Consider the following 12652-nt stretch of genomic DNA (forward strand, 5'->3'; position numbering starts at 1 on the left):
TATACAGTATACTGTCCTCTGTAGTGTGTGTGTATATATATATATATATACACAGTATACTGTCCTTTGTAGTATATATATATATACACAGTATACTGTCCTCTGTAGTATATATATAGTATACTGTCATCTGTAGTACCTATACAGTATACTGTCCTCTGTAGTGTGTGTGTGTATATATATATACACAGTATACTGTCCTCTGTAGTATATACACAGTATACTGTCCTCTGTAGTATATATATACAGTATACTGTCCTCTGTAGTATATTGTGACAGTCCGTTATTTAGCTCACCTTTCCAGAGGTGAAAAGGTAGGGGCATTAGTCAGATTATTTCGCAGAAGGAGACCTCAGGAGGCAGAAGTGCATTTCAACTGGCGTCCGGCCAGCTTTATTTCACAGGTTGCATTAAAACACAAAAACATAAACGGAACACCTAGCCTTGTCCAGGCTCTAACTAAACAATAGGTCCCTCTCTAGGACGTGGATGAGCTATCCTCAGTCCACCCAAAATAAGCCCGCTGTCTGAACAGCAACCTGTGATACTTGCAGTTTGCAGGCTCTGGACCTTCAGGGTCCCTCAGTGAGATGTGGCTTCTCTCACTCCCAGGAAGTTCTGAGCAAGTGTGTTGTCAGCCCCGTTATCTAGCAACTCCCCAGGTGCAGCTCATCAGGACCCAGGCTTAGGTTTTTTAACCCTTTCCTAAATAACTTTCTTCAGCATATGCTAAGAACCTGGGAGACACATATACAGTACAGACGAAAAGTTTGGACACACCTTCTGTGGCGAAACCAACCTCGCCACTGGGTTTTGGAGAGGACTGGCTGCTGGCCTCTTGCCCCAGGATTATGGGCCATATACTAACTTTTAAACCCCTGAACCGATTCAAGTGAATTTTGGATAGGTTTGTCCCCAAGTTATACTGTTTGAATTAATGTAAGTTATATGTATGGCCAATGTAAACTCACAAAGTTGTAACAATTTATAATAAGTGTAACTTGTCAGCTTGGGAGGAATATGCTGGGTGTGTTTCTATTGTGCCATTGTCCCATTGTGTATTTAAAATGGTGATGTCTGTTCTGTTGTCCTCACATGTGTATTGGCGATCTCCCTTTGTCCTCAGAGATAATTGGATTGCTCTTCAGGTTGTCTGGACAGAGAGGAGGAAACCATGATGCATTGTGGGGATATGTTGTCCTATGTCACAGTCTTCATTCTGGTCCTCTGGGGGCGTGAACGATTGGTTGCTGTAGTTACATTGTATGTGTTGTAAATTACTGATTGGTTATATTTCAAACCCCTGGGGCAGTACTATGTTTGTGGTTTATGAATAAAAGAGGCTGTACGTGAAGTACAGTCAGACCACTGCTTGACCCTCAACACGGAGCCTTGTCTCGTTATTGGGGGGATTCACTGTATGCTGCTAGAAGACCGATTGCCAGAAGTGTAAGCTGATTCCTGTTCGTCTGCTAGCAGCTATTCGTGAGGTTCCAGTTTGGAGTGCTATTTTGTATCCAGTTCGGGAATTTGGTGTATCCTGCAGTAGCTGTGCCTGTCTCTCAGAAAGGGGCTTATCGCCTAAACGGATTTTAACCCCTTGTCTGCTGAAACGGTCCGTTACATTGGTGGCAGCAGTGGGATCGTTCCTACAGCCAGAAGGACAGCTACAGGAGACACCATTTCTGTGGATTCTACAATTTAAGGACAACGCATGTCCCAGTACAGCGTCCCTGACAGCAGCAGGATGGAACCAGCAGTGTTATACGAGGAGGAGGACCTGGATGGCCGGGATGCATTAAGGAAAGGCATCTGGTACCAGGCCCTGGATAATCTACAATACCAGCGGGGTGAGAGTCTCCCCAGTGAAGAGCAGCGGTTGCAGAAGCAAGTGGCCCTGCGGATGCCCTTCCTGGGAGAGCAGCCCCTGGAGGAATGGGTGAAGGAACTAGAGCACCGGGTATGGCAGGAGCTATGGCTGGAGGATACCTACCAGGTGCTTTGGTGGTATATGGCACAGTATATACCCTGGACAGCCGAACATGACAAGCCAGAGGGAGAGGAGTTTTATGGTCCTGGCTTGTTATGGGAGTCCTTTGCAGAGCCTGACTTCGGGAGCCCTGCACAGTCCAGACTTCAGGACATTTTTTATGAGAGGGAGGCTAGGCATGAGTGGGATGACCCCCATGAGGTAGAGCAAGACCTGGCTCACCTAGCAACCCTAGAGTGGGAACTGGAGCAGGACTACCGAGATCTCTTCCACTCCATTGAGAAGGCTCAGCAGGACAGTAAGGTGACAGACCCAGATCCAGACCCATTCAGCTGGGCAGATATTGTAGAGTGTTACTGGGAAGGACCCCAGGTGGCCGGTAGAGATGGGACCGAGGTCTCTCTGCCGGTCCTGCAGGGAATTGGGAGCCCAGTCTCCATTCCCCAGCGGCAGTGTGAAGTGCAGGGAGAGGAGAGCAGCGTCCTCCCTCCCCAGCGGCAGGCTGAGTTACAGGGGGCAGAGATAGTTGTTCCTGCCCCCCAGCAGCAGAGTGATATGCCAGGAAGGCAGTGTGAAATGCAGGGAGAGGAGAGCAGCGTCCTCCCTCCCCAGCGGCAGGCTGAGTTACAGGGGGCAGAGGTAGTTGTTCCTGCCCCCCAGCAGCAGAGTGATATGCCGGGAAGGCAGTGTGAAATGCAGGGAGAGGAGAGCAGCGTCCTCCCTCCCCAGCGGCAGGCTGAGTTACAGGGGGCAGAGGTAGTTGTTCCTGCCCCCCAGCAGCAGAGTGATTTTTTGGGTATTGGGAGCCCAGTCTCCATTCCCCAGCGGCAGGCGGAGTTACAGGGGGCAGAGACAGTCGGTCCTGTCCCCCAGCGGCAGAGTGTCCAGCAGGGAATAGAGAGCCCAGTCTCCTTTCCCCAGCAACAGGACACTGTATTGGGAGCGGAGACGGTCGGTCGCCCTCCCCAGCGGCTGGAAGTATGTTTGGGAGAGGAGCTTGTTACCCCCTCTCTCCAGCGGCAGCTTAACGCACCAGGGGGAGACAGTAAGCCCCACAACAGTGCAGATGGGACCGTGGTCTCTGCACTTACAGCACAGGGGGTAGAGACAGTCGGTCTCCCCCTCCAACAACCAGGCTCCAACCAGGCTTCTTCCGTGGTAGCGCTGGCACCAGGGCAGAGTACCGCTGATACCTGCCCACAAAGCAACCTCCACTCCAAGCCAGGGAGCAACACAGAGACCGGGAGTACCAGTTACCAACCTAACCTTGGTGGACTCACTGGACAGAGACAGGCTACTAAAGTCAACAGGTCCAGTATTTGGTTGTGGGTGGGCTGCCAGACTAACTCAGGTACCGACCGGCGTGAGGTCAGGTATCTGGTTTGTCTTCCCTGGGGGGGGGGGAGATGTGTGGCGAAACCAACCTCGCCACTGGGTTTTGGAGAGGACTGGCTGCTGGCCTCTTGCCCCAGGATTATGGGCCATATACTAACTTTTAAACCCCTGAACCTATTCAAGTGAATTTTGGATAGGTTTGTCACAAAGTTATACTGTTTGAATTAATGTAAGTTATATGTATGGCCAATGTAAACTCACAAAGTTGTAACAATTTATAATAAGTGTAACTTGTCAGCTTGGGAGGAATATGCGGGTGTGTTTCTATTGTGCCATTGTCCCATTGTGTATTTAAAATGGTGATGTCTGTTCTGTTGTCCTCACATGTGTATTGGCGATCTCCCTTTGTCCTCAGAGATAATTGGATTGCTCTTCAGGTTGTCTGGACAGAGAGGAGGAAACCATGATGCATTGTGGGGATATGTTGTCCTATGTCACAGTCTTCATTCTGGTCCTCTGGGGGCGTGAACGATTGGTTGCTGTTGTATCATTGTATGTGTTGTAAATTACTGATTGATTATATTTCAAACCCCTGTGGGCAGTACTATGTTTGTGGTTTATGAATAAAAGAGGCTGTACGTGAAGTACAGTCAGACCACTGTTTGACCCTCAACACGGAGCCTTGTTTCGTTATTGGGGGGATTCACTGTATGCTGTTAGAGGACCGATTGCCAGAGTGTAAGCTGATTCCTGTTCGTCTGCTAGCAGCTATTCGTGAGGTTCCAGTTTGGAGGGCTACTTTGTATCCAGTTCGGGAGTTTGGTGTATCTTGCAGTAGCTGTGCCTGTCTCTCAGAAAGGGGCTTATCGCCTAAACGGATTTTAACCCCTTGTCTGCTGAAACGGTCCGTTACACCTTCTCATTCAAAGAGTTTTCTTTATTTTCATGACTATGAAGGCATCAAAACTATGAATTAACACATGTGGAATTATATACAAAACAAACAAGTGTGAAACAACTGAAAATATGTCATATTCTAGGTTCTTCAAAGTAGCCACCTTTTGCTTTGATTACTGCTTTGCACACTCTTGGCATTCTCTTGATGAGCTTCAAGAGGTAGTCCCCTGAAATGGTCTTCCAACAGTCTTGAAGGAGTTCCCAGAGATGCTTAGCACTTGTTGGCCCTTTTGCCTTCACTCTGCGGTCCAGCTCACCCCAAACCATCTCGATTGGGTTCAGGTCCGGTGACTGTGGAGGCCAGGTCATCTGGCGCAGCACCCCATCACTCTCCTTCATGGTCAAATAGCCCTTACTTTCAAAGTTTTGCCAATTTTTCGGCTGACTGACTGACCTTCATTCCTTAAAGTAATGATGGCCACTCGTTTTTTCTTTACTTAGCTGCTTTTTTCTTGCCATAATACCAATTCTAACAGTCTATTCAGTAGGACTATCAGCTGTGTATCCACCTGACCTCTCCTCAACGCCACTGATGGTCCCAACCCCATTTATAAGGCAAGAAATCCCACTTATTAAACCTGACAGGGCACACCTGTGAAGTGAAGACCATTTCAGGGGACTACCTCTTAAAGCTCATCAAGAGAATGCCAAGAGTGTGCAAAGCAGTAATCAAAGCAAAAGGTGGCTACTTTGAAGAACCTAGAATATGACATATTGTCAGTTGTTTCACACTTGTTTGTTATGTATATAATTCCACATGTGTTAATTCATAGTTTTGATGCCTTCAGTGTGAATCTACAATTTTCATAGTCATGAAAATAAAGAAAACTCTTTGAATGAGAAGATGTGTCCAAAACTTTTGGTCTGTACTGTATACCCTCAATTACTTCACCCTGTGAGACACAACAATATATATATACAGTGTACTCTCCTCTGTAGTATATATACAGTATACTGTCCTCTGTAGTATATATACAGTATACTGTCCTCTGTAGTATATATATATATACACTCACCTAAAGAATTATTAGGAACACCTGTTCTATTTCTCATTAATGCAATTATCTAGTCAACCAATCACATGGCAGTTGCTTCGATGCATTTAGGGGGGTGCTCCTGGTCAGGACAATCTCCTGAACTCCAAACTGAATGTCAGAATAGGAAAGAAAGGTGATTTAAGCAATTTTGAGCGTGGCCTGGTTGTTGGTGCCAGACGGGCCGGTCTGAGTATTTCACAATCTGCTCAGTTACTGGGATTTTCACGCACAACCATTTCCAGGGTTTACAAAGAATGGTGTGAAAAGGGAAAAACATCCAGTATGCGGCCGTCCTGTGGGCGAAAATGCCTTGTGGATGCTAGAGGTCAGAGGAGAATGGGCCGACTGATTCAAGCTGATAGAAGAGCAACGTTGGCTGAAATAACCACGCGTTACAACCGAGGTGTGCAGCAAAGCATTTGTGAAGCCACAACACGCACAACCTTGAGGCGGATGGGCTACAACAGCAGAAGACCCCACCGGGTACCACTCATCTCCACTACAAATAGGAAAAAGAGGCTACAATGTGCACGAGCTCACCAAAACTGGACTGTTGAAGACTGGAAAAATGTTGCCTGGTCTGATGAGTCTCGATTTCTGTTGAGACATTCAAATGGTAGAGTCCGAATTTGGGGTAAACAGAATGAGAACATGTATCCATCCTCTGATGGCTACTTCCAGCAGGATAATGCACCATGTCACAAAGCTCCAATCATTTCACATTGGTCTCTTGAACATGACAATGAGTTCACTGTACTAAAATGGCCTCCACAGTCACCAGATCTCAACCCAATAGAGCATCTTTGGGATGTGGTGGAACGGGAGCTTCGTGCCCTGGATGTGCATCCCTCAAATCTCCATCAACTGCAAGATGCTATCCTATCAATATGGGCCAACATTTCTAAAGAATGCTATCAGCACCTTGTGGAATCAATGCCACGTAGAATTAAGGCAGTTCTGAAGGCAAAAGGGGTCCAACACCGTATTAGTATGGTGGTCCTAATAATTCTTTAGGTGAGTGTATATACAGTATACTGTCCTCTGTAGTGTGTGTATATATACAGTATACTGTCCTCTGTAGTATATATACAGTATACTGTCCTCTGTAGTATATATACAGTATACTGTCCTCTGTAGCATATATATACAGTATACTGTCCTCTGTAGTATATATATACAGTATACTGTCCTCTGTAGTATATATATACAGTATACTGTCCTCTGTAGTATATATACAGTATACTGTCCTCTGTAGTATATATACAGTATACTGTCCTCTGTAGTATATATATACAGTATACTGTCCTCTGTAGTATATATACAGTATACTGTCCTCTGTAGTATATATACAGTATACTGTCCTCTGTAGTATATATACAGTATACTGTCCTCTGTAGTATATATATATACACTATACTGTCCTCTGTAGTATATATACAGTATACTGTCCTCTGTAGTATATATACAGTATACTGTCCTCTGTAGTATATATACAGTATACTGTCCTCTGTAGCATATATACTGTATACTGTCCTCTGTAGTATATATATACAGTATACTGTCCTCTGTAGTATATATACAGTATACTGTCCTCTGTAGTGTATATATACAGTATACTGTCCTCTGTAGTATATATACAGTATACTGTCCTCTGTAGTATATATATATACACTATACTGTCCTCTATAGTATATATACAGTATACTGTCCTCTGTAGTATATAAACAGTATACTGTCCTCTTCAGTGTAAATTATTCTGTGTGTGTACCATTAATAACCAGTTATTACCTGAGGTGCCTGGTGTTGGCAGTGGTTCCTGTTATTACCTGAGATGCCCTGTGCTGGTGGTGGTTCCTGTTATCACCCGAGGTGCCCGGTGTTGGTTCCTGTTATCACCCGAGGTGCCCGGTGTTGGTTCCTGTTATCAACCGAGGTGCCCGGTGTTGGTTCCTGTTATTACCCGAGGTGCCCCGTGTTGGTTCCTGTTATCACCTGAGATGCCCGGTGTTGGTTCCTATTATCACCCGAGGTGCCCGGTGTTGGTTCCTGTTATCACACGAGGTGCCCGGTGTTGGTTCCTGTTATCACCCGAGGTGCCCGGTGTTGGTTCCTGTTATTTCCCGAGGTGCTCGGTGTTGGTTCCTGTTATCACCCGAGGTGCCCGGTGTTGGTTCCTGTTATTACCCGAGGTGCCCCGTGTTGGTTCCTGTTATTACCTGAGGTGCCCGGTGTTGGTTCCTGTTATTACCTGAGGTGCCCGGTGTTGGTTCCTGTTATTACCCGAGGTGCCCGGTGTTGGTTCCTGTTATTACCGGAGGTGCCCCGTGTTGGTTCCTATTATTACGTGAGGTGCCCGGTGTTGGTTCCTGTTATTACCTGAGGTGCCCGGTGTTGGTTCCTGTTATTACGTGAGGTGCCCAGTGTTGGTTCCTGTTATTACCTGAGGTGCCTGGTGTTGGTTCCTGTTATTACCTGAGATGCCCGGTGTTGGTTCCTGTTATTACCTGAGGTGCCCCGTGTTGGTTCCTATTATCACCCGAGGTGCCCCGTGTTGGTTCCTGTTATTACATGAGGTGCCCGGTGTTGGTTCCTGTTATTACCTGAGGTGCCCGGTGTTGGTTCCTGTTATTACCTGAGGTGCCCGGTGTTGGTTCCTGTTATTGCCTGAGGTGCCCGGTGTTGGATCCTGTTATTACCTGAGGTGCCCGGTGTTGGTTCCTGTTATTACCTGAGGTGCCCGGTGTTGGTTCCTGTTATTACCTGAGGTGCCCGGTGTTGGTTCCTGTTATTACCTGAGGTGCCCGGTGTTGGTTCCTGTTATTACCTGAGGTGCCCGGTGTTGGTTCCTGTTATTACCTGAGGTGCCCGGTGTTGGTTCCTGTTATTACCTGAGGTGCCCGGTGTTGGTTCCTGTTATTACCTGAGGGGCCGGTGTTGGATCCTGTTATTACCTGAGGGGCCGGTGTTGGATGGTGTTATTACCTGAGGTGCTCAGCCGCGGTCCCCAGTTATATAGCGGTGGTCCCTGGTGTTGGCGAAGGTCCCCTGTTACATTAGGGTTGCCACCCACCCGGTATCTCACCGGCAAGGTTAATATTGTAGTGGCGGTAATTGTTTTGCGGTATTTCCCTGTACAGACTGTTCCTAGTTCCCCTCATCACCAGAGGCCGCGGTCCCCAGTTATATAGGAGCGGTCCCTGGAGTTGGCGGAGGTCCCCGTTATTACCGGAGTTCCCCAGTTACAGAGCGGCGGTTCCCTATTACATTAGGGTTGCCACCTGCCCGGTATCTCACCGGCAAGGCTGATATTTTAGTGGCGGTAATTGTTTTGCGGTATTTCCCTGTACAGACTGTCCCTAGCTCCCCTCATCACCGGAGGCCGGTATTGTAGTGGCGGTATTTCCCTGTACAGACTGTTCCTAGCTCCCCTCATCACCGGGGCCGGTATTGTAGTGGCGGTATTTCCCTGTACAGACTGTTCCTAGCTCCCCTCATCACCGGGGGCAGGTATTGTAGTGGCGGTATTTCCCTGTACAGACTGTTCCTAGCTCCCCTCATCACCGGAGGCCGGTAATGTAGTGGCGATATTTCCCTGTACAGGCTGTTCCTAGCTCCCCTCATCACCGGGGGCCGGTATTGTAGTGGCGGTATTTCCCTGTACAGACTGTTCCTAGCTCCCCTCATCACCGGAGGCCGGTATTGTAGTTGCGGTATTTCCTGTACAGACTGTTCCTAACTCCCCTCATCACCGGAAGCCGGTATTGTAGTGGCGGTATTTCCCTGTACAGACTGTTCCTAGCTCCCCTCATCACCAGAGGCCGGTATTATAGTGGCGGTATTTGCCTGTACAGACTGTTCCTAGCTCCTCTCATCACCAGAGGCCGGTATTGTAGTGGCGGTATTTCCCTGTACAGGCTGTTCCTAGCTCCCCTCATCACCGGAGGCCGGTATTGTAGTGGCAGTATTTCCCTGTACAGACTGTTCCTAGCTCCCCTCATCACCGGGGGCCGGTATTGTAGTGGCGGTATTTCCCTGTACAGACTGTTCCTAGCTCCCCTCATCACCGGGGGCCGGTATTGTAGTGGCGGTATTTCCCTGTACAGACTGTTCCTAGCTCCCCTCATCACCGGGGACCGGTATTGTAGTGGCGGTATTTCCCTGTACAGACTGTTCCTAGCTCCCCTCATCACCGGAGGCCGGTATTGTAGTGGCGGTATTTCCCTGTACAGACTGTTCCTAGCTCCTCTCATCACCGGAGGCCGGTATTGTAGTGGCGGTATTTCCCTGTACAGACTGTTCCTAGTTCCCCTCATCACCGGGGGCCGGTATTGTAGTGGCGGTATTTCCCTGTACAGACTGTTCCTAGCTCCCCTCATCACCGGAGGCCGGTATTGTAGTGGCGGTATTTCCCTGTACAGACTGTCCCTAGCTCCTCTCATCACCGGGTCCGGTATTGTAGTGGCGGTATTTCCTGTACAGACTGTTCCTAGCTCCCCTCATCACCGGGGCCGGTATTGTAGTGGCGGTATTTTCCTGTACAGACTGTTCCTAGCTCCCCTCATCACCGGGGTCCGGTATTATAGTGGCGGTATTTCCCTGTACAGACTGTTCCTAGCTCCCCTCATCACCGGGGGCCGGTATTGTAGTGGCGGTATTTCCCTGTACAGACTGTTCCTAGCTCCCCTCATCACCGGGGGCCGGTATTGTAGTGGCGGTATTTCCCTGTACAGACTGTTCCTAGCTCCCCTCATCACCGGGGGCCGGTATTGTAGTGGCGGTATTTCCCTGTACAGACTGTTCCTAGCTCCCCTCATCACCGGGGGCCGGTATTGTAGTGGCGGTATTTCCCTGTACAGACTGTTCCTAGCTCCCCTCATCACCGGGGGCCGGTATTGTAGTGGCGGTATTTCCCTGTACAGACTGTTCCTAGCTCCCCTCCTCACCGGGGGCCGGTATTGTAGTGGCGGTATTTCCCTGTACAGACTGTTCCTAGCTCCCCTCATCACCGGAGGCCGGTATTGTAGTGGCGGTATTTCCCTGTACAGACTGTCCCTAGCTCCCCTCATCACCGGGGGCCGGTATTGTAGTGGCGGTATTTCCCTGTACAGACTGTTCCTAGCTCCCCTCATCACCGGGGGCCGGTATTGTAGTGGCGGTATTTCCCTGTACAGACTGTTCCTAGCTCCCCTCATCACCGGAGGCCGGTATTGTAGTGGCGGTATTTCCCTGTACAGACTGTTCCTAGCTCCTCTCATCACCGGGGGCCGGTATTGTAGTGGCGCTTTTTCCCTGTACAGACTGTTCCTAGCTCCCCTCATCACCGGGGGCCGGTATTGTAGTGGCGGTATTTCCCTGTACAGACTGTTCCTAGCTCCCCTCATCACCGGAGGCCGGTATTGTAGTGGCGGTATTTCCCTGTACAGACTGTTCCTAGCTCCCCTCATCACCGGGGGCCGGTATTGTAGTGGCGGTATTTCCCTGTACAGACTGTTCCTTGCTCCTCTCATCACCGGGGGCCGGTATTGTAGTGGCGGTATTTCCCTGTACAGACTGTTCCTAGCTCCCCTCATCACCGGGGGCCGGTATTGTAGTGGCGGTATTTCCCTTAATAAACTGTTCCTAGCTCCCCTCATCACCGGGGGCCGGTATTGTAGTGGCGGTATTTCCCTGTACAGACTGTCCCTAGCTCCCCTCATCACCGGGGGCCGGTATTGTAGTGGCGGTATTTCCCTGTACAGACTGTTCCTAGCTCCCCTCATCACCGGGGGCCGGTATTGTAGTGGCGGTATTTCCCTGTACAGACTGTCCCTAGCTCCCCTCATCACCGGACGCCGGTATTGTAGTGGCGGTATTTCCCTGTACAGACTGTTCCTAGCTCCCCTCATCACGGGGGGCCGGTATTGTAGTGGCGGTATTTCCTGTACAGACTGTTCCTAGCTCCCCTCATCACCGGGGGCCGGTATTGTAGTGGCGGTATTTCCCTGTACAGACTGTTCCTAGCTCCCCTCATCACCGGGGGCCGGTATTGTAGTGGCGGTATTTCCCTGTACAGACTGTTCCTAGCTCCCCTCATCACCGGGGTCCGGTATTGTAGTGGCGGTATTTCCCTGTACAGACTGTTCCTAGCTCCCCTCATCTCCGGGGGCCGGTATTGTAGTGGCGGTATTTCCCTGTACAGACTGTTCCTAGCTCCCCTCATCTCCGGGGGCCGGTATTGTAGTGGCGGTATTTCCCTGTACAGACTGTTCCTAGCTCCCCTCATCACCGGGGTCCGGTATTGTAGTGGCGGTATTTCCCTGTACAGACTGTTCCTAGCTCCCCTCATCACCGGGGGTCGGTATTGTAGTGGCGGTATTTCCCTGTACAGACTGTTCCTAGCTCCCCTCATCACCGGGGGCCGGTATTGTAGTGGCGGTATTTCCCTGTACAGACTGTCCCTAGCTCCCCTCATCACCGGGGGCCGGTATTGTAGTGGCGGTATTTCCCTGTACAGACTGTTCCTAGCTCCCCTCATCACCGGAGGCCGGTATTGTAATGGCGGTATTTCCCTGTACAGACTGTTCCTAGCTCCCCTCATCACCGGGGGCCGGTACTGTAGTGGCGATATTTCCCTGTACAGACTGTTCCTAGCTCCCCTTATCACCGGAGGCGGGTATTGTAGTGGCGGTATTTCCCTGTACAGACTGTCCCTAGCTCCCCTCATCACCGGAGGCCGGTATTGTAGTGGCGGTATTTCCCTGTACAGACTGTTCCTAGCTCTCTCATCACCGGGGCCGGAATTGTAGTGGCGGTATTTCCCTGTTCCTAGCTCCCCTCATCACCGGGGGCCGGTATTGTAGTGGCGGTATTTCCCTGTACAGACTGTTCCTAGCTCTCTCATCACCGGGGGCCGGTATTGTAGTGGCGGTATTTCCCTGTTCCTAGCTCCCCTCATCAACGGGGGCCGGTATTGTAGTGGCGGTATTTCCCTGTATAGACTGTTCCTAGCTCCCCTCATCACCGGAGGCCGGTATTGTAGTGGCGGTATTTCCCTGTACAGACTGTTCCTAGCTCCCCTCATCACCGGAGGCCGGTATTGTAGTGGCGGTATTTCCCTGTACAGACTGTTCCTAGCTCCCCTCATCACCGGGGGCCGGTATTGTAGTGGCGGTATTTCCCTTTACAGACTGTTCCTAGCTCCCCTCATCACCGGAGGCTGGTATTGTAGTGGCGGTTATTGTTTGTATTCCCCTCATCACCGGAGGCCGGTATTGTAGTGGCGGTATTTCCCTGTACAGACTGTTCCTAGCTCCCCTCATCACCGGGGGCCGGTATTGTAGTGGCGGTATTTCCC

Source organism: Bufo bufo, chromosome 5, assembly GCF_905171765.1.
Source record: "Bufo bufo chromosome 5, aBufBuf1.1, whole genome shotgun sequence".
NCBI lineage: Eukaryota > Metazoa > Chordata > Amphibia > Anura > Bufonidae > Bufo > Bufo bufo.